The sequence below is a fragment of the Accipiter gentilis genome, chromosome 20 (assembly GCF_929443795.1).
Source record: "Accipiter gentilis chromosome 20, bAccGen1.1, whole genome shotgun sequence".
Taxonomy (NCBI): Eukaryota; Metazoa; Chordata; class Aves; order Accipitriformes; family Accipitridae; genus Astur; species Astur gentilis.
The window spans coordinates 19,508,959-19,534,788 of record NC_064899.1 but is presented as its reverse complement, the minus strand read 5'-3'; the positions used below and the strand labels follow the sequence as shown (position 1 = coordinate 19,534,788).

Here is a 25,830-nt window from a genome sequence, read left to right as displayed (position 1 = left end):
TTTCTGCCATTAGTTTATCTGTGTGCCATCACCTGGTTCTGCAACAGAAAAGATGCCTGCATTTTCAACATCTCATGCCATGCTCTGGATACACAGCATACCTTGCCGTGCCCATATGTAGTGATGTGGCTACATGTATGTGTTGTAGGATTGCAGGTACCATGGGGGATCTGACTAGAGTCTCAGCTGCCTGCTCATTTATTCCGTTTTTTTTTACCAAAAGAGTTGTTAGCAAAGGTGATCCCTCCTCTTCCAGCATACTTTGCAGAGAGGTGACACCACAGAGTGCAGCACAAGATGCTGAGCAGGCAGGCAGGCTGGAAGCAAGGAAGCACTTGCTTTGAGAGCCGCAAGCCGACCTGTGGCAGGGCTGCTGTCGGAGGGCTGGGCACGTCGGGCAGCTCTCCCCCCTCCCAGCCCACCCCACGGGCAGCACCCTCGCTCCCCGGCACAGAAATCCCTTGCCTCACAGTTCCAAACCCAGGCGCTCAAATAGCACGAGTTGGGCCCTGCTTCTTATCCCTGAAACACATGATACTGGTTTACAAATAGAAGATTTCTTAAAATGATAACAGTCAAGTTTATTTGCTTTTTTATTATTTTCTCTTTTAACTTGCCCTGTGAGGCCTTTCAGGCTCGAGATCTCTATCTTTTCCCTGCAACTCACAAGACGAGAAACTTACTATTTTAGCTAAAAGTGAAATTTCCCATCTCATCATTTGACACCAGGAACTGGAGTTTTGTGAAACTGCGTCAGATATCCAGAGACTAGTGATAAAAATGCAGGAGCTGACAATGCTGATTACAGTACCATTTCTTCAAGGGTGAAGCGCTGGACTCCAGAGCCCTCTGCCCCTACGGAGGAAAGGGAGAAGGATTTAACTGCTAAGTAAGGGCCTGAGCCCTGGGGCAAAGCCATGTGAGCGTGCACAACTTGACACATGGCTTTCTCTCTCAGCTGCACAGCAGAACGCGCACCTCAGTTGACCCTATGCGAAGCACCTCTATCTGCAGCCATGAAGGAAAGACCTGGGGTTTCAACTCAGGCTGACAGCGAACCGCACAGTCCCGCAGGCAGAGACGATGCAGGTGTGACACTGAAGCACGATTCAGCAGTGCAATGTTTTACCACCACGCCGTGCTGAAGCCTTTACAAGCAGACGGAGGTCTGCCAAACGCCTCTGAAGCCCCGCTCCCAAAGCCTCTGAGGTGGCTGTGCCAGGAGCATCGGGACCACCGACCCAAGATACTTGGGAAGGCAGTGTCCCCCTTCACACATACCCAGCGCCTTCGGTGGCAGCACGGATGCCACACACATTTTAAAGTGTTTCTTCAACCCCACTGACAGCAGGACAGAAAGGTGGATGCCACCTATGCTGCTCTGCAAGGGGTCAGATGCAGCATCTAACCTTTTATCTTCTGCACCGCACCGACTGCTGCCAGTGCAGGACAGCAGGTTTACAGGACCAGCTTGTCCGATATTGCACAGCGACATCCTTTACTCTTAAACTCATCCTCTAGAGGCACTTCTGCAGCTTAAATGAATAAATAGAATTAATTTATAAACAAGTATAATACTCAAATTACTTTGTTGATGTTTTTCATTTATCTAAAATGTGCCCAGCTACAATGGGAGCTGCCTACATAATTTTCCATTGAAAATTTCACGAGTGACTATAAACGTAGCGACACCCACTCGCCGCTCATTTTAACTTGTGACAGAAACTGTCATGCCTGTATGAACACATTTGCACCGCAGATATGTCACACAGGTCTCCTTCCATGTGTCTGAAAATGCTCGCTAACGTTCTCTCCTTCTTCTGCAAAACAGATTAGAGAGACGCCTGGCTTCGCTGCCAGGAGACATGAATAAGACCCCCACGAAAAATTACAGAAACCGGGGGTGTTTCACCCCTTTGAAGATCCAGCCAGTAACACCAGCAAGCAGCAGCCAACTTGGAGCAGCCATTTTACAGATAAGCATAGGCGCTCATGAGGAGGAATACACCTTTAAGCCTGGCTGATAAGGGGACAGTGTGCGAGCATGGCTTTAGGAGCAGATTTGGAAAGGTCAGCTGCATGCTCGATGCCTTTCCTTGGAAGTCCTCCCTGCAGACTGCTTCTCTGGTAGATTCCACGTGCTAGCAAATTAGACTATAATTAGTCCATCTGTAAAGTGCGAAACGTGAATTGACGTTAAATTCCCCTTGAAATGGATTCCAACATCTCGCCTTCTCTCTCTCAGGCTTCATTTGGCAAAGCTTTAACTTGAAGCAATTTTACATGAGCCCTTGCTCATAGTCCCAGCACACATGCCTCACCGAATCAGGATCACTGACCGTCACCATGGACAAAACTGAAACGCTAGCAGCTCACCCCGGCCTGGAGGCATGCAGTATGCTGCCCCAGTGCTGCAGAAGGCTGAGAACAAGTTCATCCCCACCCCCCCGCCCCCGCCACCACTCCCATCTTTCTTTAATTCATTCATTTTTTTCTTCTTCATTCAGGGTCAGCTATGTTTGAGCGTGCCTTGCAGCACTGCCCACTCATCCTGCACAGACCCTCAAACTGGCAATCTCAACACATGTAACGTCGTAGGGGTCAGTGCCTGTATGCATGTATGAATGCACATGGGCCAAAAAAAAAGCCAGACCAACTCTTCTGCACCTCCTCTCCCCATAAAATGCCTGTCCTGGCCCTGCAGATCACAAAACCAAGTGACTAGTTACTCTTCCTGACTCAGTTTTGTAGGGAGCCTCTCTCCTGCTCCAAGGGGAGCGTGGTGGGCAGATAAAATGGGCACAGAGAGCCAAATCCACCACCAGTGTCACTTGACTGAGGCACAGCAAGGGTGAGATTGCCCTGACCGTTCTATCTTACAAGGCAATGCAGAAAACAATTAAAACAAAATGATGTAATGCAGGTTTATAACAACATAGCAGGCTCACAGGCTCCAGTTGCAATTAAAAAACCCACCCGTTCCAACTAAGAATGCAAATCATCAGCGTTGCTCTCAAGCAGGGAACGTTGACAAATGAAGGCGGTGTGCTAACAGGCAGTGCCAGTACTCTTAATTTAAGTATGTGAGAAACAAAGGTATGTACCATCCAGGACTGCCAGAAAGAACTCGCTTTAAACAGCAATCAGAAAGAACTGGAAGGGTTTAAAAATTACTTCTCTTACAAAAAACAGATACAAGAAACCCTTTTGCTCCCCTTCTTCCAGCCAACTGAAGAAGGAACGAGAAAATAAAAATCACGCAGCTCCCATAAAGGTTATATAGGAGTTTTGAACTCAGGAACTAAAATCATTCCTCCATCGGACATGTTGCTCCACTGAATCACATCTTGGAAATCCGAATGGACCTTTTGTAAAAGCCACTGAGCCACGAACATGCTTTCTCACCGCTGTGATCACTTCTGCGAAAGCATCTTACCCATCTGCCACTGGAAATCCGCAGCGCAGAGACAAGTGACTCCCCGACACCACTGAAATGGACAAAAGGATGACTAGCTACCTGCAGCTGGTTTCAATCGAAAAGCCGAGTAATTATTGCAGCCCTCTCCTGTGGCTCATATGGAGCGCAGCATGGAGCTGTAAAGTGTTATGCAAGTCTAATGTGCTGCCAGATCTCTTAGAGCAGGCAGCAGCCAAGTCGCTCCCTCCCACCATTGGCTCAGCTTCATTAACTTAATCAGGTATTCATTCATTCATTCACTCACTCATTCAAAAAAAAAAAAAAAAAAATTTACACTAAACCTGGCAAATTGCCAGTGCCATGCATGCAAGGAGCATGCTCACATCAGCTATTGGGACTGGAAGAAAAAGGGTAATCTGACATCCTGCAGGCTTTGAGAGGGGCATTACTTTAGCATGCTGCTGGCGTTCACACGCACCTTTGCCGCAGCCTCCCCAAAAGCACGGAGGGCTCAGGAGCTGCAGTGGGGGCAGAGGCCGGCGCTGGAGACCATGGAATTGAGAGCAGCCCTGTAAGTCAGTGCAGCCAGCAGGCAGCAGAGTAGAGTACTTCCCCAGAGCAATGGACTAATTAATTAATTTGATTATTTAGGGGGAAAAAAAGGAATTGTGGCAGGATCAACTCACTCATTTTGCTGCAAGGTTGCTACCCTTTCTTTCGCACATACCACGTACGTTGCACAGCTTAATCCAGACAGAAGGGAACAAAGCAGAACAGAAAGAAAAGAAAGAAAAAAAAAAAAAAGAAAAAAGAGGGGAAGCATCACACAACCAATGCTAAGAGCAATTGGTAATGGAAATCTCTGTTTGACCCCTGTATCTGTAAACATTAGGCTTCCTACAGGCGTGTAGCATTCAAGCATCAAATAAAGAGTCCCCTCCCTTGCACAGCTCTTGCACTTGTTTTTCTTAGTCTTTACATGTAAGTTTGCAAAGAATGTTATTTCTTCCCTCTAGCTGTCATCGGGATGACTTTCACTGCATTTTTTTTTTCCAGCAAGCTACAAGAAAGCTGCTTTATGACTATTCCAAAAAGCAGGCCTTGAGAGTCAGCTCTGACTTTACTGTGAAGAGTTTCATGCAGTGAGCCAGGGTGGGCATTAAGGAAAAGGGAGAGGTGTTACATTTCCCACTGTGGAAACTGAGCAACAACGTGAAAGCAGTCAGCATCTCTCCCCCTTATCTCATTCTGCCCTGAGAGAAAAAATACCTGATGGCAGGTTACTTTGAGCAAGTCCAGAAAAATAACATGGAAATACAAAGGGCTGAGACTATTTCAGAATAGTGTTTATGGTTATATGATGAAACGATACACCCTGGTGCAAACCCTCAGCCACAGACCTGGCTGACATGCCCCAAGAGCATCCACATTCCCCAGCTTCCTCCAGTGATGCGGATCAGATCTTACAACCATCCATCTTCTGTTATCATGGAGAGCACAAACCTTCCCTGTAGGAACTTCAACCTCCTCTTTGCTAGCTAGCCTCCAAGTCACTATTTCTCTTCAGACAAAAAAAAAACCCAGGTCTTCTATGGCCACTGCCATAAACCATGATACAAATGGCAAATCAAAGACTTTCAAAAAGGGCTATTAACGTAAGGGCAACATTTAGCTAAAGGTCTGCAGTTCAGATGCATTTAGCAAAAGACCCCAAACCACACCTGTTACTCTGACCCTGAGTCTTCCTCTGACCATACCACAGAAGCCCATGGTTAATTCCTGCATCCCTTCTTGAATTTCTCTGTAGGTGGACGTACTGAAGAACACCTAAGTACCTAGCAGACAAGCAAACACACAGCTTCTGGGGAACCAGCTGTTGATAAGTGTACAGGCTACAAGGGAGCGTTAAATATTGCAGCTCATCAGTGAGTGAACAGTGAAGCATGGCTGAACCTTGCTTCTTCAACTGGTATGCAACAGCACACAGGATTTGCTGACTAGAAAACAAAAGCTACTCAAGACGCTTTTACCGCATTAAGAGAATTAAAAAAGAGAAAGAGATGAAAAGTTGTCTGAAGGTGACATGTTTCTTAGTCCTTGGCCTTCTGCACTCCAAAGTGCACAGGACATCAGCCAAGCAGTCTCAAAGTACTCAAGTCAGCCTCCTTCACCAGAAGTTCAGTCTTGAGCTAAGGGCCTTTAAATTATCCAAGCACTTAAACGCTGTGTCTCTTTCACTGCTTTTGTCCGCATCTCTAACCCTTCTCTAAATGGGGTCCGAAGCTTGGAGGTTCCTCCTTTTCACTTTACCTCCCTTCTCTTGCATCCTTGACACTACTTCATTCAAGACACAATGCGAATCCTTCGTCCTCTGCCCATGCCTAGTTTCCACTCTCCTGCTTGGAACAGCTGCTCAAGCCTTCTTCATGGCAGAGGCCTGCTTTCCTGGCATCAGGGCAAGAAAACCACGATGAGATTCCACCTTCTGAGCCTCTCCTCCATACACGGGAGCACCCAGCCAGGTGTGATTTCTGACACCAGAAGTAGCTGCATGAGTTTTAAAGCAGGCTATCAGAAGAAGGACAGGAACATAAGGGAGCTGGAGAAGAAAACCAGCCCAGTGTCGTGGTTTAACCCCAACCAGCAACTAAGCACCACGGAGCCCCTCGCTCACTCTCTGCCCCCAGCGGGATCGGGGAGCGAATTGGAAAAAAAAAGTAGAATTTTTGGGTTGAGATAAAGACAGCTTAATAGGACAGAAAAGGAAGAAAATAATGTCAATAATAATAGCAACAATAAAATAATGATAATAATAATAATAATAAAAGAATTAGAAAATACAAAACAAGTGATGCACAATGCAATTGCTCACCACTTGCCAACCAATGCCCAGTTAATTCCCGGGCAGCAGCCCCCAGCCAGCTTTCTCCCCAGTTTATAGACTAGGCATTGCATCATATGGTATGGAATATTTCTTTGGCCAGTTTGGCTGTCCTGGCTGTGTCCCCTCCCAACTTGTTCCCCTCCAGCCTTCCTGGTGGCTGGGCATGAGAAGCTGAAAAGTCCTTGATTTAGTATAAACGCTACTTAGCAACAACTGAAAACATCAGTGTGTTATCAACATTCTTCTCATACCAACCCCAAAACACACTACCACACCAGCTACTAGGAAGAAAATTAACTTTATCCCAGCCAAAACCAGGACACCCAAGAATACTATGAGTATTTTATCCCAAACGATCCAAACTTGGGCAGAGGTTCTAGTTTGGTCTTGATAAATAAAGGGGATGTGGTTTGAACAATTCTGGTTCTTTCTATGAATCATTTCACTTCTTCCCCTGAAAGAATCATTAGAAGAATGTGGGGTTTCATGATTCAAGGTAGGAGAATGAGAAGGCAATATTTCAGCACTGTGAAATGAGGCTTGCGTGTCTAACCGCACCACCATGCTCAGAGTTCACTTCTCACAAGTGTCAAGTATATTTTCTCTTCTGTATCTCTGCAAGCCCCAGTTCTGTCTGTTGTCATCACTCATGGGATTTACCTAATCCCTGAAATGGCAGAAAAAAATAATCTTTTTTGCTGGAGAAATAGAATTATGTCTCAAGCACACCCTGAAAAAGTCAAATTGTACGTATCATTATTGTAGCTCCGTTCATCCACCCGGTGTTGACAGCATGAATGCAAACAATGGCCATAACAAAACACTGAACTGCGGTCCAATGTATTCAGTGGTATTTCTTAGAGATTTCCACTTGCTTTTGCTGTTTATCTGCTCACATTCCTCACACTTCAGCATATTCAAGCAGCTGCCTGTTTATACAAATACAGCCTGAAACAGAAATGTTGATTTCCCTTCTTCATCAAAGCTGGTGGCCTTAGCTGTATCCACTGGTCTGAACTAGAAAGTGGGGCAGAGGCAATCAAAAGCTAGCGGTTCATTTAAAATCTATTATCTCATCATTCAGCTACAAAGGGGGACCTCACAACTTTATAAGCACAGAAATTCACCTTTCCAGAGTTTTATTTTTAACACTAGTGGACTGTGATGTTGACCTTTTAAATTCATTATATCACATTATATACGGCAGTTACAACTTGCTGTACAGCTCCTTTCATACACAAATAAATGATGGTGCAGTTCCAGATGTTATTGGCACTCCTTGGACCCACACTAGCGAATCCAGCTCATGACTGTGCATCCTCTACTGACAAAGCTCTCCTACCAGCTAGGGCAGCCTTTTGCACAGTACCCAATGAAACTGCATAAGCCCTTTTGTAGCGACAGACATGTCCAATTGCAGTTTGCCAATGCATTTCAGTGGGTACTACCTACAGGGCTTTGAAGTGCTCCCTCCAGACTGGGGCTGGTGTGAAAGCTTGTTCTCTAACCAACGATAGCTCGCTAATGACAGGATTTTAGCTTCTGCGTCAGCTAAGGACCTTTCAGAAGCACTCTAACTAAATTAGGGGAAGGGAAAGAGATTCAGCCTGGCATCTGAGTGCTCAAAACCTTTGTGTGTTCCTCTTCAAACCAGTGTTTAAGTGCTGTTTTCCCAGAAAATAAAATAGTTAAAATAGGCTCAGATCCTCCCACTGCAAAGCAGAACCCAACGGGGAGACTTTCTTGGGAGAAGAAAGTTTCCGGGCAAGTCCCTTGCAAAACCTGCCTCATCCCACCAAGATGTCCTCTCCAACCAGGACAAAGACGGAACACTGACAGTCAAGTCTGCTCGCAGAGGCACCCTGTGTCTGATTTGCGAACTTCAGAAATGACAGCTGCGTAATGGGCGTGATGCAACCCACCGCTCTACAGCTTCCCCTGCAGTCGCGGTGACATTACCCACCATCGCCATTCCTATGGCAAAAAGGAAAAGGGATTTTTTTCCTGGTTTTATTTACACTTGTTTAGTCCTGAACTGAGTGATTCTCCAGCATCTTATCTGCTTACCACTCTCTCTCTCTGCCTACTCTGATTTTTTCTTTTGAATGCATAATGATTTTACATCTGTTAATCTGGTTTGGTTTCTTTTTCATATGTGGTTTTTGACTTGTAGACTCCTTATGGTAGATATGGAATATAAGCTGTTTCTTCTGCCTTTTGTTCTCCTTGTGTTTATGAATGAATATTATGTTTTCTTAGAAATGTGAAGTAACTACTGCAATGGATGATACATAATCTTTCTGGTACAACGCACATGTTAGAAAAATATAGAATAAACATGAGATCATACAACCAAGGTGACTAAAACAAAAACATCATTGGCCACAACTTATTCAACTCCTGAGGAGGAAAAACCTTGACAACACTCTGCTATAAGGCTAGTGAAACTAAAACCGAAATAAGGTAGACAGTCACTGTTGCCCTTGGGCTAAAATTAAGTAAGAACTAATGGTTTCTAGTAGAAGTAGCAGGAATTTTTCAAGGAAAATTAGGAAATGTTTGTTTTCAAACCCGAATCTGTTGGAGGCAAAAATGTTTGAATAAATTTACAGTTGGGAAAAACTGCTGGAATTTCTTTGTAAATATTTCCCCAGTAATATTAAAAAAAAATAAAAATCCATTTGCTGGGCCCAAAACAAAGGTTTGTTTTAAACATTTAATGAAGGTGTAATTAAAAAATGCTGTAACTTGGTTTGAATTGAAACTATCCTCTAGCTAGAATATAGAGCTATAGGCTTTGCTGTACAGTTTTGTAAAACATTTTTACCTATTATCTGATTTTAACTTATCTCAGCTTTTCAAGTTTTCCTCCCATTACAGCATGAGACGTTTCTTTGAGATCTTGGAAATTCTCATGGGCAGAAATATCATTTCCTCCTAGCTCTGATTTCTAATTAGATTTAAATCTTTCCTAGCGGGGGTAAGACCTACCCAAGCATTTTGAAACATTGCCAGGTTGATTACCCATGTATATAAAAATTCACATCCTTGCTCTTGCCTGGCAAAAACCATGAGCTGCACTGGAAAAAGAGTCTTTCCTCTTCTGTGACGGCATCATTCAACTCAACCCCCAAGGGTGCAATTCTGCCTGCAAAATCTTTCCTTTCGGCTCAGATTGCTGCCGAAACAGCACAGTATCTTCTGTGATGTGCAGCCAGGTTGAGATGACAGCTACCGCGCTGGTTTAATGAGAGGGAAAAGAAGAAAGAGAGGGAAGGGAACTGCTGGCCTGTCTGGTGAATTGGGGTTGAAGGAGCTGCAGCACCTCAGCAGAAGCCATAGCTGCTGGTCCATCCCATTCAGCGGGGAAGGAGGGAGAGAGAAGACATGTCTCCTATACATACATTGCCTGAGCTGCTGCTGAAAGTTGCTGGCATGGCTAACAGAAGGGGCACTGCAGAATTCCTTGGCTCTCAGGGTGAGGCTAGCTTGGCTTTTTGCTGTTTGGAGAAGTGGGCTACTCAGGAGATCTTCTCGTGGTCCAGACTGCATTTCTCACATTGGCTACATTGCTACGGCTTTATCAGCGAAACCTTGCACAATTTCAGTTCACTAATGGGCTGCTGGCAAGGATGGGAATATGCTTGTTACACCTATCCACTAAAAGTGTTGGAAGACTCACAAAAATTACAGATTTTAGCAGGTGATTTTGACAGCTATGCTTTGTGACACCACTCAGCACAATTTTGCTACTCCAGTGAGGAGTTACAAAGGTGGAGTTAACATAACTAGTGACTCATTTGTATCACCTAGGTCAAGATCTTGCCCAGGACACCCGCTGAGGTCCATGATAGCTGCTACTCAAAGTGTACGTGTGAGAGCCCAAGGGGAGCAAAGCCCTCTGAAAACACTGTAAGCTGCAGCACAGCCACACCGCACCAGCTCTTCCACGCAGTCGCACTACCTGCATCCATCAAAACCCCATACATGTCACAGATAAACCACCAGCTGACAGAAAACCAACAAAAACCTGCATACCACCTACTGCACAGACCTAATGCTCCAATTAGACTAGGTGCCTCCTCGCCCAGCTTACTTCGTTTACGGAAATATTTCCAGTGGAACATGCAGATAAATCAACCCTGGGATCACCAGTAGCAGCTGCTGCTTTCTGCACGCAGAGCGTTGAGCAGATCAACAGAAATGAGCTCCCGCTCATGTCAAAATCTCAAAGATGTGGATGACAACCCTGGTTAATTAAAAGACACAGGATCAGACTAGAGGAAAATTGTCACTCAGCAGCTTAGACTCAAAATCAAGCTGGTCTGACAAGAAATAGCTGCTTTCCCAATTTTCAGTCTGTGGTCAAGTACTGTTTCTACAGTTCTGGTCTAAAATAATTTCCCCCCACACTCTGTTCTTTTCTGAACTACTGTTTTAGCATTTTTCGTCTTTATTCTCCTCATCTTAGCATTTCTGTCATTCTTTCTTGCTCCTAAATGTTAGTTTCTGTCCTTGCTTCGATATCAGTTAAAATGCCACTATCACTAACAGCATGAGACTGAGTCAGAATTGAGACTGTGCACTCACTCATTTCTGTCTCTAGGAAAAAAACTACTAAAAACCAAAAGAAGTACTGTGGATTACATCCCCTCTCACTGATGCCCAGAACAGCAGAATTGCACTACTACCGCCTTTCATTAAAAATGTATACGATTGCTCTGAAGTGTTTATTGTGTCACTCTCTATAAAAAAGTTTTGATCTGTCCTGTCTGTTCCCACCCCACAACTTTAAGCCTATGGAAAATGCACTGAGAGGCTGGCAGGCTCAATATGGGCATTAATTCATATCTTCAACATGTTCTTAAGGTTGATTGTTTTTACATTACTCTCATTTTAACCACATAAACCAGTGGTGAAAGAGCCTCCTGAGAGGGCTTTCTTGCACCCTTGCAAGGGGGGGTTATTCTGTTCACATGCGTTGCAGAGAATCCATACTTTGTAGGCAGCTGAGTACAAAATTTCTGTAAAAACTCAAACTGCTGATCTCAAACAGGGATTAAACATTGTTAAATATGCATATGAAATGCCATTTGTTTTGGATTTAATGGTATTTAAGTATAATCTTTAAAGAGAAGAGACAATGCAAGACAACCTCTCCTTCTTCTTCATTTCCTACCTGCAGAATGTGGCCTGGAAGACATTGGATGCAGAGGAACTAACAAAACCAGGATGATTCTGGTCAGATAATAAAACTAATAAAAACACTTTCTGAAAGTTACTACCTAAAGTCTTGCTCCTTTACTGCTAGAATTTATTGCAATGGGAACAAGATCAGGCCCTCCTTATACCAGGAATTTATTAATAAGCCAAATCACAGTGGTAGCACACAAGCAATGTGCCTATGAAAACAGCTATTAAGAGCAAACCAAACTTTTAGAGATTTCCCTTGTAAAACAATACATCAAACATTTCAGTAAGCACAGGCATAATTTTTCCTCTATAACATCTCAAAAACATCCGAGAACCTCAAGTCCAAAATTATTTGGGTATGTTATTTTATCAGTTGTTTCCACGCTTATTCAAAAGGACAACTTGAGCCAGTCGCCAAATCAAACCTGTGCCTTCTCCATAGAGCAGTCCCTCTCTCCCTAGAAGCTCCACCACCCCAAGCGATACTATGCGACTCCAAGCCTCTACAGGCCATATATGCTCTTCCAAATACCCTTCACATGAGGGTAACTGAGGGCCTTGCAGTAAGATCAGAACTGGGACGGGCTGAAAGCAATTAAATAAGCAGAAACAAATTCCCTCCACGAGCATAGGCTATATTCATGCAGTGGCAGCGCTTGCAAAACAGAAAAGACAAAGTCTGTCCTTTGCCATGAGAAAAGAAAAAGCCAGGGATGAACAACAGTCTTTAAAAATAACAGTTTGGCAGTTACAGGAGATTACCTAATTACCATTATATTTAATATTATATGGCTTTAATAATTCTCTGTTATCATCAAGCTGCTAGCACTAATAGAAGATAGGAGATTGGCTCTGATGCCTTACAGGGTAGATAATGGGAAGGAGAGGCTCTGCCCTCTGGGTCCTTGGTTTGGAGCCAGCTCAGGTTGGAAGTGAAAGTCATTCCTGCTGGGCAGCCTCTCTGAAGTGAGCTGATGTTGTCAGGCTCAGTCCAGTTCCACATTCAGAAAACAAAAAACACCACCACAGCAATGGAGCGTGCCGGAGATGGGAATTTGTGAAAACAGTTTGTCTCTGGCTTTTTGTTAGCATACAAATAGATCTTAGTCTGGAATGAGGATATTTATACAGTGATATTTAGTCCAAAGCAAATCTCTCCAATGGTGACTGTATGAAACTTGCATGCACTTTATACTGGTTTAAAACTAGAATGACTTGCCTTGTGGAGTAACAGGGTTTTTTCTACCCCTGTGCAACCCCGTCAGTTTGGTGTGGAGCAGCAAACCTAGAGACCACCAGGACTGCCAAGCCTTTAGTAACACTGATGGCTGAATGTGCATCTCAGTATTATTATTGTTCTGATTCTTAAAATATCCGAGCAAGGTTCAGCTTCAAGGTGCATCCTGGGTCAGGCTGAATCTGGAAGAGCTACACTGGCAGAAAAGTTTACAGTGGGTCTGTGTTGCCTAGTAGGTCACCTTAAATCCAGCTAAATGAACAGTTAAACCCAGATGAATTAATGCAGGTGCAGGTCGATAAAGAGCTGAACAACGCTTTTTTTTTCAGGTTGGATGCTGCAAAGTCTAAGCTAACACCACATCCCTTGGGACTGCCTCCTTCTCAGCAAAGGCTGCAGCACATTAACAGGGCACAGCAGCTTGCATTGTAGCTGCTGTGCCTGCTTGGTGGATTAATAGAGACTTCGTCCTCTGGGGCTGTCAGTCCCAAACCTTTCAGGAGAAATGAAATCTCCGAAAGAAGAAAAAAGAAAACCAGTACTGGAATTACAACTAAGTGTCTTTCTGACTTTCAAATGAGACCTGAAGCATCTTCATTTACAATTTAGTATTTTAGCAAGCACTTTATTGGAAGAGACTATGTAACGGGTTAATTTCCAAATGTCATTTATCTTTACTCACTGGGGATGACTTTCGGTAATTCACTTGAGGCTGCAACACTCATGGATTAATACATCATCCTCCAACTTGAGAAGATAAAAGCCTAACAAGCTCTAACCTGCTACACAGGCTATATTTAAGCAGTACAGGGTAATGATAAATATCTCCCATAAAACATGTTCTCTTCACACTTCCTGCAAAAACTGCTGAGCAAGCCAGCTGGCGAGGTGGAGCCGGCGGTCCTTGCTCACAGCCCTGCCATCCACATGCCATGAAGCTGGAGTGCTCCCTTCCACAGAGTCCCCCCGACCCCGGGCTGCCCACCAGCCTCCGGAGATGACGCCTGTTTTGTTGCTGGCTGCCGGAACTCGTGGCTCTGCCCACAGCCCACCAGTGCCTCTCCCTCCCGCCCGGCACGCAGGCAGGGAAAGACAGCTGGTGGGGGGGTGCAGTTTGGTTTTCCTTAAATGTGCTCCGTTTCCTGGGTCGGGCCAAACATTTTGCAGAACAAAATGAAGACTGGGTGTCTCCCCAGAAGCGCTTAGAAAACACGGGGGACGACCGTGGCAGGCAGAGTGGGAGTGACGCAGGAACCGGGAGGAGGGGAGACCATGCAGTTGCATATGCGGCTTGTGGGGCCCAGATGCAAACTGAATGACTTCTCGCTTCCTTCTTTCGTGTACGGGTGGTGGATGCTGATAAGCACGAAGGGACCTCACAGCATGGACACAGAGACCGCACTCCTGTGTCAGGAAGCTAGAGGAGGTCCAGGCCAGTCCAACCACAGTTTTTTCAATTTGCATTGTCTCCTGTTGACCAGATGTTACCCCAATGCTTTCCAGGACTGCTTTTAACATCACAAAGATTTAACCGCAGCCAAGTACAATGACCTCCAGCTGGAGCTGGCTTTCCTGCCCAGGGCCTGAAGCCTGAGTGACCTAAACACAGCATCAGGATGTTAACCTGGCTCCTCACCCTATCTGGGAACAATCTTGTATCTCCAAGCAATGCTGATACTCAGCATCCTTCCAGCACCACCTTCATCAAGTCCTCTCCTTACCTTCATCACTGCTTTACACACACTGATCACTCACGTAACTCCCTAGATGGATAGATGAGCACTACAGCCCTCCATCTAGTTTGGAGAAACAGAGAGCAGAGCAAACAGCTCTGCCTTTCCGACATGCTGAAGAGGAGCCCTTGGCTACAGCTGCTTTTCCCAGCCATCAGACCCTGGATGTGTGCCACTGGGAACTGGAAAGGTAAACCATTACAGTTAAAAGCTATAGTTACCTTCTACAGACATAACATATATCCCACCACAAACTTCCTCATCTAATTAATGTGGGAAAAGAAGCCATCCTTCCCCCACCTGGCCATTTTAATGGGCTGAACACATCCACCATAAGACTGTTTCAAAACAGCCTCTTAGGATAAAAGGTTATTTTGTTGTGTTAAAAGCTCCCTAGGCCTTCACTAAGCCTGACTGTGTGGGAGCTGCAGAAGTCTCACTGTCCTCTCGCAGGGATGTGTCTTCTTCCAGGGCAGCCAAGATCAAGCCTGGTCTAGAAAAAATGAACTCACACCAGCCTTGCCCTGGGCCTCCAGGCTGTAATGAAGTCCTCTTACCATGGCTGGCTGTGCATAATGCACTCATGTTTACACTTCCCTCTCTCTCTCATGAGTTAGGAGACCATCAGCTCAGAAACAATACGATCAGATTAAGCCAGTTCCACCTTTTCCTGCTAATTCTACTTAACGTTTTATTTAGACAGTGCATTTGGATTCCCAAGGATATTTATTCTCAGATCATCATGATCTCACAGTAGGTTACTGTTTAAACATGCCCTTGACAACATACCGTTGACCACTACTTTTTTCCCAAAACAACTTTGTAGAGATGATGAATTCATTTTTTCAGCAATAGCGGAAACATGATAAAATATTTGTTGCAATCATGAGCTAGTAGCATGAACTATCCTCACCATTGTTTTATCTTTGTCTAAATTTTAAAACACAAAGAGATGCAATAAGGAATGAATGAAGAAAGGTGTATGAATAGAAATCCTTAGTACCTGTCTATTTCCATTTTCTGATTTTAAATAAAGAACTACTGAGACAAACAGCTTTTTTACCGATTCTATAAATAGCTTTCTTTGAAGACGGAAGGAGACACTGGGCCACAAGTTTACAAACCTAGTATATTTTCCCTGCAACTTTATGCTGTTATCAGTTTTGGCTTCCTTTTCTTGTTTTATCCATTTAGACCGTAAGCATTTGGGAAAACAGTCTGGCACTTGTTCTGTGCAACACTTCCAGCATAACAAAGCAAACACATTCTTGGTCAATTCATAAAGTGCTCCCACAACAATAGCATATCTGGCCTCCCAGGCTGCCAGCGGTGGGCAACACCCAGTACCTCACAGAAAGGCAAAAACTATGAAAGCAATAAAAATAATGCAACTAGGTAGCCATGAACAGTGTAAAGCAACAGAAAAACAGACTTCATCTGACCTCTCCAGTTTCTACTCTTGACTGCTGAATTGCATTGCTGACATGAGTGGCAGCTGCTCCAGCATGTGTACGCTGCTGAAGATCTGGGCATAAATGTGATGGGGGTCAGTGCGTAACGTACGTATGACTCTTGCTGAGGGAAGGGAACTCATTCCTGCTTACAACCTTCTTTTTATATCTGTCATTTTGGGGGAATCACTTGCCTTGCCCCACTGAATGCATAACACTTGTCAGCAGAGGGATGGAGACCCAAGTTCAGACTCTTTTTCCAGCTATCCCTGTTTGCAGTCAAGAGCGGACACACACTGGGAGACCAGAAGGTGCACTCGCTTCCCATAAGTGAGCTCCTATCCTGCCCAGGGCTGCACAGCTTCATGGGATTTAGAAATGCAGATGAAATCCTGGCCCCGGAGGAATGAAAGGTAAAACCTCTGTGAAATTGGTCAGGTTCACGATTTTGCCACATGCCATCTGGCCTACTGCTGTCAACATTGCTAGGCAAATTGAAGTTGTCCAATGATACCCTGGGAAGTTTTCCCCCCAAAAAAGCTTTTTTAGGCACAGCATCAAGATGCTGCCAGCTGCCGGGCCACTAGCATGGTTCTCCAGAAGAGCATACCAGTTTTACACGTAAACTACATCTCTGTATCTTATGATCAGGATGCTGTTTATGTCAGTCCTAGGAATAAAATAACAGATGGAAAGCCAGTGTCCAACAAAAGATTGCATGGAATAAGGTATGTCATAGAGACCATCTTAGATTTGTGTGTGGTAAACAACTGCATGAGGAGGAAAGCCTGGGTGTTAATAGCACATGCAGGGGACAGTAATTTCTGCGTAGTTTTGAAACTGTTCAAAACATGGTTATACCCCTGTTTCTTAGCCCTGGTTATGCTTGTTCCATGTATATGCGTAATGTAGAACTACTTAAGCTTTGGTGGAAAAGCAAACACAATTTTGGACAGCCATACCACCTCTTAAACTGCTCTACCCTGTCCTTTTTTTTCCCTTTCTTTTTTTAACAGCCCTAAGGAAAACTCTTAGGAATTCTTCTAGGGGAGTTTGCTGGGAGTCAGGTAGATTCATATGATAAAAATCCATCTGTCCTCAAAACTTGTATAAAAAAACCTATAGAAGTAAATAGCAGCTCTTAGAGTATAAACAGAATTATTCTCAATTTTAATTCTGAGGTCTTTTCCTTACCTAGTAATGATTTTTTTTACCTATTAGAAACATTTGCCCATGCCCAAACCCAATGTTTCTAATATAGATCCAGCCACCGGATATCTGTGTTCACAAAAGAGCTGCCTGAGTGACTTCAACTCATTTGAGCAGAGATCAAACCTGGCGTTTCTCTAGGTCTGGACCCAGCAAACCACTTGAGTGCCTATTAACTTGAAACCATGGGGAACCAGCCTGCTTAAAGTCCCATCACTGAGAACATTTAGTGATTTAGCTCAAAAGGCCAGGCTTAAGTTCTCTGCTGAATCAGACCACTGGAACTCCAGACCTGCTTGCCACCGGGCTATCTGAGGGAGGGCAGAGGCAAAAAACCCCGTTTAAGCAGATGAAGACTGTGAATCCACTGCTCTGCACAGTGAGTAGCTTCAGTACAATGCAGTGTTTATTACTCTACATAACTGATCTTCATGCAACCAAGCAACTTTACACAAGCTTGAGCCCAAGTTAAGTGCGGTCTGCATTAGTACAACAGCAAAGTGACAGACCCGTTTCCTGGGGAGCAAGTGAAGTTGTGACTGATGCATGCTGTAAACTTGCTGGAAAGAGTATGCTTTGGGTGTTTTAAGAGAACAAACATACACAATAAATACGTCTTTTCCTTAGCACTACTTCATATGATGCAGTACTGCAGACTGGGTTTCCAGAAAAAAACAACTTTTCCAGAGAAAGGGCAAAAATGAACAAAAGCATTTACAGAAGCTTGACAGCTCTACAGGACAGTTTTTGCTTTCTTTGCTGGTATTTGCTATTTATATTTATCTGGTCACGCATGTGTTGCACTTAAAATACTTTCTCTTTGGAAGGAATGGCTCAGTGGTTAGACTCTAGACACTCAGATCCTGTTTCCAACTCTCCATTTGCTCACCGGGTAACGATATGTATATGTATCTTTAATCACAAGGAACCTATTCCAAATTTTAATGGCATAACCTTGTCACATCCCAGCGGAGTGAGAACTCTTCTTATTACTTCCACTTCACAGATGGGAACAAACGTGTTGAGTTCTGCAGGGGATGCTGCAAACTGGCATTGGCAGCAGGTTGCATTAAGTCACACTGAAAACTGCAGTATTGAGGAAAAGGCACGTACCCTCTTTGAAACACCAGCAAAATGGGCTGAGGGAACAGGAGGGAGGTGAGGTGTGGACAGGTGGAAGCTGCTGCCAGTTCAGTTACCAGCACTGAATTTCAGTCAATACCCTCATTACTACTCTGTTTAATGTTCTTGCAAGCTTTTCAGTGCACTGGCATGAGCCATCCAGAAAAAAAAACCAACCACCAAACCACAAAAAAACAAACCACACCTTCATGCAAAGTAATAGAAGGAGTTAAGTTTCATCCATCATCAAAAATGGAATCCATCATTTATTTCCAAAAAAGTGTTCCATCGCACATCATTTAATGTCATTATTCAATTAACAGGGAAGTGAGATATTTTAAACCCCTAAAACTGAAAAATAATTGCTGATATTCTGTTTTCTCATAATAATATTGATAATGATGTCACTGAAAACTCACTCAGTAGAAAACTCTAGCAGTTTCTGGTTGACTCAGTACTTTCAGGGCAACACTATCTTTCAGATTCGTTAATGACAGATTTTACTCCTGAACCTTGTCCCCTGATGTTTGTGAAATGACCCCAATCGCATGGGTTATCTCCCCAGTCCTGGCAAATCATCCCAGCTTCAGTTTGTTTTAACACTGTGTTTCTCTCATCTTCCACTTCGAGCACGCTGTCCTTATGTCACCCTGAAGAGCAAACAAGGCATTAAGAGGGATTCTTGGGGAGAGCAGAGATAAAACAGGAGGATAAAGGCAAGAAACTATTTGTCTGCAATCCCGTTAGTGGAGAAAATGCTTTACAAGGTTACCTTGTGGGGAACATGCCCTGTCCAATAGTAAAAAATCATCCATGTAGCTGCTCTGTAAAATCCCAAAGTATAAAACACTTCTTTGAAGCCAAATTAATGATCCACAGCACGTTGGAAAGCATTTCTTCTGACATTTCCGTAGACATAACGTTCTTTCACCCTTTTGCCTTTCAGCAGAGCCTCAGGAACAGACTTGCTCAGATTGATAAAACTCAGGAATAGAAAACACCGGCAGGGGTTGCCACAATGGAAACTACAATGAGGAATACAGGGTGTACATTGTGCCCACAGCTATTCTTTCTAAGTAACTCTAGGCTGAACATTTGGGGACATAAAGGAGGTTATTTTGTGCCCATTCTAATATGGGTTAAGAATAGAAATGACAAAGAATGTAATTATCTTAATCTGGTTTCTTAATGCTTCCCCTTGGTTTTATCTGGTTAGTTTCCCTTTTGTTTAGCAGTAAAGTTTTAATTTGTATAATTAGGTCTGTGGAGAACTAAAAGATGGCCCTCGCTTATAAACCGCTAAGCACTATCATCAAAATCCTCTGCAAGACCTGGATGATTACCTTGAAACAACGGAATTTCTGTAGGTCAAATCTTGTCCCTCCCAGTAAAATAAAATTAAGGAAAACCAACCAGAAAGGCTAAAGAATAAGAGATAACTTATAAGAGAGCCTATTCAGGGACCTGAAGGGTTACAAAAAGCTCTCAGCCCTTCAGCAGAAGCCCCTAATTACCAGTGAAAGCTTGGGCCTCTTGGGCAGTTTGTAGATCCTGGAGATGATTCCTGTCCCGCCAGCCTGTTGCCTGCCCTCCACTGGCCATGCTTTTCCCTCCGGATCTGCACACACCTGGAAGGACCAGGGTGCTGCCAACGGCAGTGCCAATAGGATCACCATTAATTTCCATGTAAAATTCTCTAAAAGTCTGTATGCATTACCAGGTGGAGCGAAGCAAGCACCTTTCTCCCATTTTTTTCACATCTTACCTGACCCAGTATCCTAAATAGACCGAGCTCCAAATATTGCTGTCCTGTGGGAAGGAGTTGGTTGCATATTCTGCTCTCCCTTTTCTACCTACCCACTTACAACTGCTCTGGTCCCTTTAGGGGGTGGATGGTATCCAGGAGGCATGTATGAAGTTCCTCCCCAGTTATCATGTTTCAGATAGAAAGGGCTTTCCAATTTACAGCTACTGTTTCGCTAAGGTGCCCAGATTAAACAGCTAGGACACTGCTTTGCTTCTTTTCTGCAAGGTCAACCTATGCCAGTTTCTCTAGGGGATAAAGCACAGTGGCTCTAGATTCTGCTCTGCAAAGGCAAATCCATGAAAGATCATATATGTGAAATCTGTCTAATACCATCTGAGACCCAAGGGATACTATAATGCCCAAATGCCACTGGAGGAGGAGAAGCCACTGCTTAGATATACTAGGGGTTGCTTTCAGCACCTCTTAATGTTGGGCAAATTTTGGCTCATGTTGTTTCACATGATGCACACAAGGGCAGCCTTCATGCCCTTGAGCTACTTGCCCAGTGACTGAGGATCTGGTAATTTTTAAACAATCTCAAAAGAGCTTTAATTAAAACCCATTTCTGGCCTATAAAATGAGTGAGACTGATTGCAACAGTGGCTTCAGACTTGTAGATACACGGAACTGTGGAACAAAATGTATTTATCAGCGCACCTCACAGGGGAGCACCGTACACACCACATGACAAATGCTGACCCCAGTTTCTAGGAGACTTTCCATTTACCTTACCACAAACGCCCGATTTAGACCAGAACAGGTAACAACCTCAGCTCCTCGACTTGCCATCCTTCTTGGGCTGAGCATATGAATCCAGTGAGTGGACTTTAAATGTCTGGATGGCTGCCCACCCACAGCCCCTTTTGGCCTAATAAAAACCCTTCCCTCGCTCCTCAACATATGCTGGAGGCTGCAGAAAGCAGTAAAGCATCACTGCAGTGCTTGGTGACCCTGAACAACCTCAACAGGTGCATTGCTCTTGCGGAAAACACATGTTGTTCTGTCACTATTAATATACCAGTAGTGTGAATGGCATATGCATGTTTGTTTGCGTGGGGAGCATAAATTAAGGAGTTCCCAGGTTTGCAGTCATCACCTTTTGCAGCTACAGAGCTGTTTCTGGGGACAGCCTAGGCACAGGACCACAGGTGCTCGGGCTAAGTGAGGAGTGAAGCCCTGGGGATCAGGCAGTCACAGGGAGGTGTGCGAGGGGAGACCCAGCACGCCGTACAGCTGAAGGTCTCAATGCTCTGGTGACCGAGGGGGTTCACATATCAGGGAAGAAAATAAATTAATCGTGCTGCCTCCAGACTGCCTGGCTGAAGTCAACCCTCTGTTGATAGCCTCCCGCACCACTGCATGGACAAGCTCCTTGCTCCTCGCACTATTAAGTACAAGGCAGGAGCCGTTTATTGTTTCAGATTTAAGAATTCAAAATGGCAAGTCAAATTGATTTCCTGAGACATGAGAAATACAGTCAAACAGTCCCTCTACTCAGCATCAGCTCTGTATTCACCATAGCAAAGACATAGCCCGCAGGGCTAACAGCTGTGGGGTGACATGTCCCAACAACTATATGTTTCCTCTGGATAGCTCTGGAGCCACCCACAGCAGAAAAATAAGCTCTACTTTTGTAGCAAGCAAAAAGAAGCTCAGATCATGAACTTCGTGGACAGAAATCAGGCTACCTGCAGAAGGCACAAAACCCCATTCCCTTCCAAGCTCTTAGCCTGACACAGCTCCTTTCCAAGTCACAATGGATGCAAAAAGGGGAGAGATGATGAAAGTAAAGCACTCTATGCTCGTTTATCTCAGGACCTCCCAGTTTTGTGTACAGATCGAGGAAATGGTGCCCCTGAAACATCTCCCTCACAGCTGGAAGATCTCTAGAAGGTGAGAAAGGCATCAATTCAAACTTCCTCGTGATCTTATCAACCCATGTTTTCATTGATAAGACTCCACTACTCCTGCCACATGAAAGCCTTGGCTGAGCAGTGCAGAATGAAAACGGAAAACACGAGGCAGGTAGCACTATTTTTCCCCCCCTGAATTCACACAGCTGTGCTACAAACCTGTACTTTCTCTAAACTACTGATGCAAGAGAGAGATAGCCAGAAGAAATATATACACACCCCACACACCAAGTGTGCAGGGACTAGAGTGGATAAAGCCTGCATCCTCTACATTCATAGAGAAAACAATGATAAAGCAAACCAAAAAGCAAAAAAACACTGCTGACAGCTTAAGGGAAGGAAGACTAGCTTTTTATTGCCCCAAAGGGGTCATGCTTGTGCATGGTGAAACCATGGCCATTAGCAACAAAGAATAGATGTAGGAAGTGTTACCACCCATGACATCCTTTGCAGCCACCGGGGAGTCCAGACCTCACACAGGGGTAACATTTTTTCTGCAAAGTGTGTTGGTGAAGAGGACGTTCCCACACCCCTACCCATTCCTCCCCCTCCCTTTTGCAAAGGGATAGTTCATAGCGCTTCAGGCAAACAAGGCAAAAATCCGCCTCGACCATAACTTCCCACCAGTGACACAATACAAACGCTATTGGCCCTGATGCAAGTAGTTAATGAAATTAGGTCTCTGTGCAGCCTTGGCTGATGACACCACCTTCGTACTCTCAGGGCAGTCCCATATATCTTATCTCACCTTTTGTGTCCGCTATCCAGGTCCTTTTCTCCTGGGCTCACACTGCTAGTGCTGGCCAGTCAGCACTAAAGCAGACTGCATCTGATGCCTATGCAGGAGATCACAGAAAACCTCTGCCGTCTTCTGCCGCACCAGACCTCTTCCAGATTTGCCTCCCTATCACCTGTTTCCCATCCAAAATTTACCTCCCAAAGCCCACCTCAAGGGGCACAGCTCAAGCTGCTCCTCACCCGAGGTGGCACTAAAACCATTTTTTTCTTTTCTAAAGCACAGATAACTATCAAGCAAAAATAAAAGAGAACTCAACTTTTATAGGTCTTTGGAAAAATAACTATTAGAGCAAACAAGGCAGGAACTTGATGTTGCTGGAGCAGGGCTTCCTGCTTCTCTACCCGCAGGCAGCCTGCCCGGCCTCTCCTCCTGCCGTCTGAGCGGGATCTCCCATGGAAGCAGCGTGGTCTACAGGCCCCAGAGTTACCACTCAGCTCTGCGTGGCGACCAGCATGTTGATTCACAATCAGAGGCTGTACCTGCTTCCCGCAACAAGATCCAGAGTGTAATACACAGGGAAGGCACAGACCCCAGGAACCCAGGGTGTCGTATCGATGCCTATCAATCGACCCATCCCCTACACAGAGAAAAGAAAAGATGCTCAAAGCAAACAGTCTTTTGGCGGCATGACAGTTGTTACACCGCTTTTTGGCAGGAGCCGCAGTTCGTACTGCAGCCTTGTCACTCTCCACCCCTTTCCTGCAGTTCCTTTCCCTCACAGACCACCTCCACTGAGCAAGCAACTCGGGAAGGCTGATGGCAGCCCCACGACATCTTCAGACGACTGCACAGTGTTGCTTCCCTGCTCCATTTTCCTGATGCCTTCTGCCTGTTGGGCTCTTTTCTGGGCCACCTTTAAGCAAGGGCAATGGAAAAAAGGAAAGGATCTAGAAACACCGTACTGGGATATTGTCTTTAACTGCTCATTAATGACATTGCAATAGCAACAGTTAGCAGCTGTGGCTCTCCAGCCCTCACCATCCAGCTTGCTAAGGCTTACTCCCTGCTTTCACACAATTGATTAGTTTGAAAAAACTGTTTATCACAAAATCATTCATTTAATTTAACTATCCACAGAGGCCTCAAATAACATGCTTCACAGGTCCCATTCTCAGACTCATAATGATCAGCTCAATCCCCTGCAGCCTCAAATCCCTTATTTAACAAGCACCTTTGGATCCCAGTACAATATTACACAGCTGACAAAGCAGCAATTAAAGAGAAATATTTTTAAAAGGTAGGGATGGTGAGAGAATAATCAGAGATACAATTGTCAGATTCTGTGTTAACTAAGGACACCAGAGAAGCGCGGCTGATCCAGCCTCCTCACCACTTAATGTGAATAAACAGCTTACGAGTGGGAGAGGCTGAAAGGGGAGCAGCCTCCTTCCCTGTCACGGGAGAGGGAATGTGATGATCACCAAATACCAGAAAAGCTCCCGTTTGTGAAACCCATGAAGGGAAGGAGCTTGCCGCTCTTCCCCACAGCTTCCTAATGGTGATTGCGAGCTCCGGGCCCAGTGCCTCTCATCATGCCATCTCATGGCACGTCTCATGTCATTCTCACGATGCAGAAACACAACGGGGTTAAAAGACAAAAGCCTTCTGATAGCCTGTTCTTTCAGATGCCTCTGTTTCTGGATGTATGACCACAGCCCTTATGTTTGTGTTTTCTGAGAAGCAGCCTTGAACCTAAACCAGTGCTGTCAGCCTTTCCCAGAGCCACATGGACAAGCCTTCACGTTCTCAGAAAACACAAAACACAGGCCGCACACCTCAGGGAGGAGAAGGACCTTCAGGGAACAATGCAAGGTACCACCGCACAGCGGCTCGTCTCCCACAACGGGAGGTTTCTGCAGTGGGCATGGGTGTGCAGCTAAGTCCCAGGACTTCTGGCACAGCAGCTCCCCTCTGGCCGCTGGCTGACCGTGTGCCATCTGCGAGCAAAGGGTCGACAGCCTTGGATGTACAGCAAACCGCTGGAAGGAAGGGCTGACCAACCGTACCCTTTACGCCATTTGCCTAACGGCTGGTGTCACTTAAATTAAAATACTGACCATTAAGTTTGGTCCCTGGCAAGGTGCAGCGAGGCAAGGCTGTATTTTTCAGTTAGCTCAGAAGCAAAATAAACAGCGCAGTCTTGACCTCACACTCCTCCTGCCAATAAAGCCTAACCAAGGAGCAAAAGGGACAAAACCCCAAGCACAGAAGAAATACAATGGAATGCAATCTTCTCCCTCTAGCATGCAAGGGACTGGCTCTTCCCCTGCAGAAGTGCTACCGTGCACCTCCACCATCACGCTCTCCACAGCACGAACAGATGCACAGCCATGCATCTGCAATATAAAGGTCTGTACCTCACAACTATAGGAAAGAGCTGCACTGCTGTCCCTAGAGGTTTCCCTACAAAGGACAGTCTTACAAGGACTGGACACTGGAGAATGGCTTTTGCCAGTTCAGCAAAGCAATTTCTATTGCCTAGGTTTCACAATCGGTTTTCTTCTCATAAAAGTGGCCTGAAAAAGCCTCCAAATGACAGGCGAAGGATAGTTTTGAGGTAGGTAGCTATTCTAATAAAAAACAAATTGAAAAGATACATATGATGATGGTACAAATACTTTATGCTAAATGACTCCTAAACAGCAAAATCCAAGCTTTCCCAGGAAGGATTCAAGATTGGACTGGGCTAAGTTTGTAATAGCTTCCCCCTGCATTACTGTGAGCACGAGGCCATCACGGTCACTCAGCTCAGCCTTCCCCCTGTGGTACTGGCCTGTGAATACAGCCCTCCTCTAGGTTGGCATCAATGGCCCCAGCTTCTGTAAACAAACTTATCGCATATTTAGAAGTAAACCAGAAGGGAAATGGGCCAGGAAATTATCCAATATGGTTCTGAGTGAGCATTTGAAGCAGCAGAGATCTCAGGAGTCCCATAGCTACCACTGCTGGGAAATGATCCCCAGCTAACAAAGACATAAAAAGACCCACCCAAGTAGGAGAACGGCTGCAAAGCTAAGGAACTAGGAGAAGCCATGAAAGAAAATACATTATTAAGGAAAAAGAA

General features: G+C 44.8%; 1 protein-coding gene across 21 annotated transcripts in view; it reads right to left on the bottom strand.

The window, feature by feature from the left end:
- Positions 1 to 25,830, bottom strand: part of ATXN1 (ataxin 1) — a 229,353-nt gene that overhangs the window by 23,544 nt on the left and 179,979 nt on the right. The window contains exon 1 of one of the 21 annotated variants that reach the window (XM_049824156.1): positions 15,908 to 15,959. The exons of 19 other annotated variants lie outside the window; for them this stretch is intronic. The gene's annotated coding sequence lies outside the window, so the exon portion shown is untranslated. Of the gene's footprint in view, positions 1 to 13,414; positions 13,814 to 15,907; positions 15,960 to 25,830 lie in introns of those variants that run through there. One more of the 21 variants, XM_049824151.1, reaches the window with a different exon arrangement.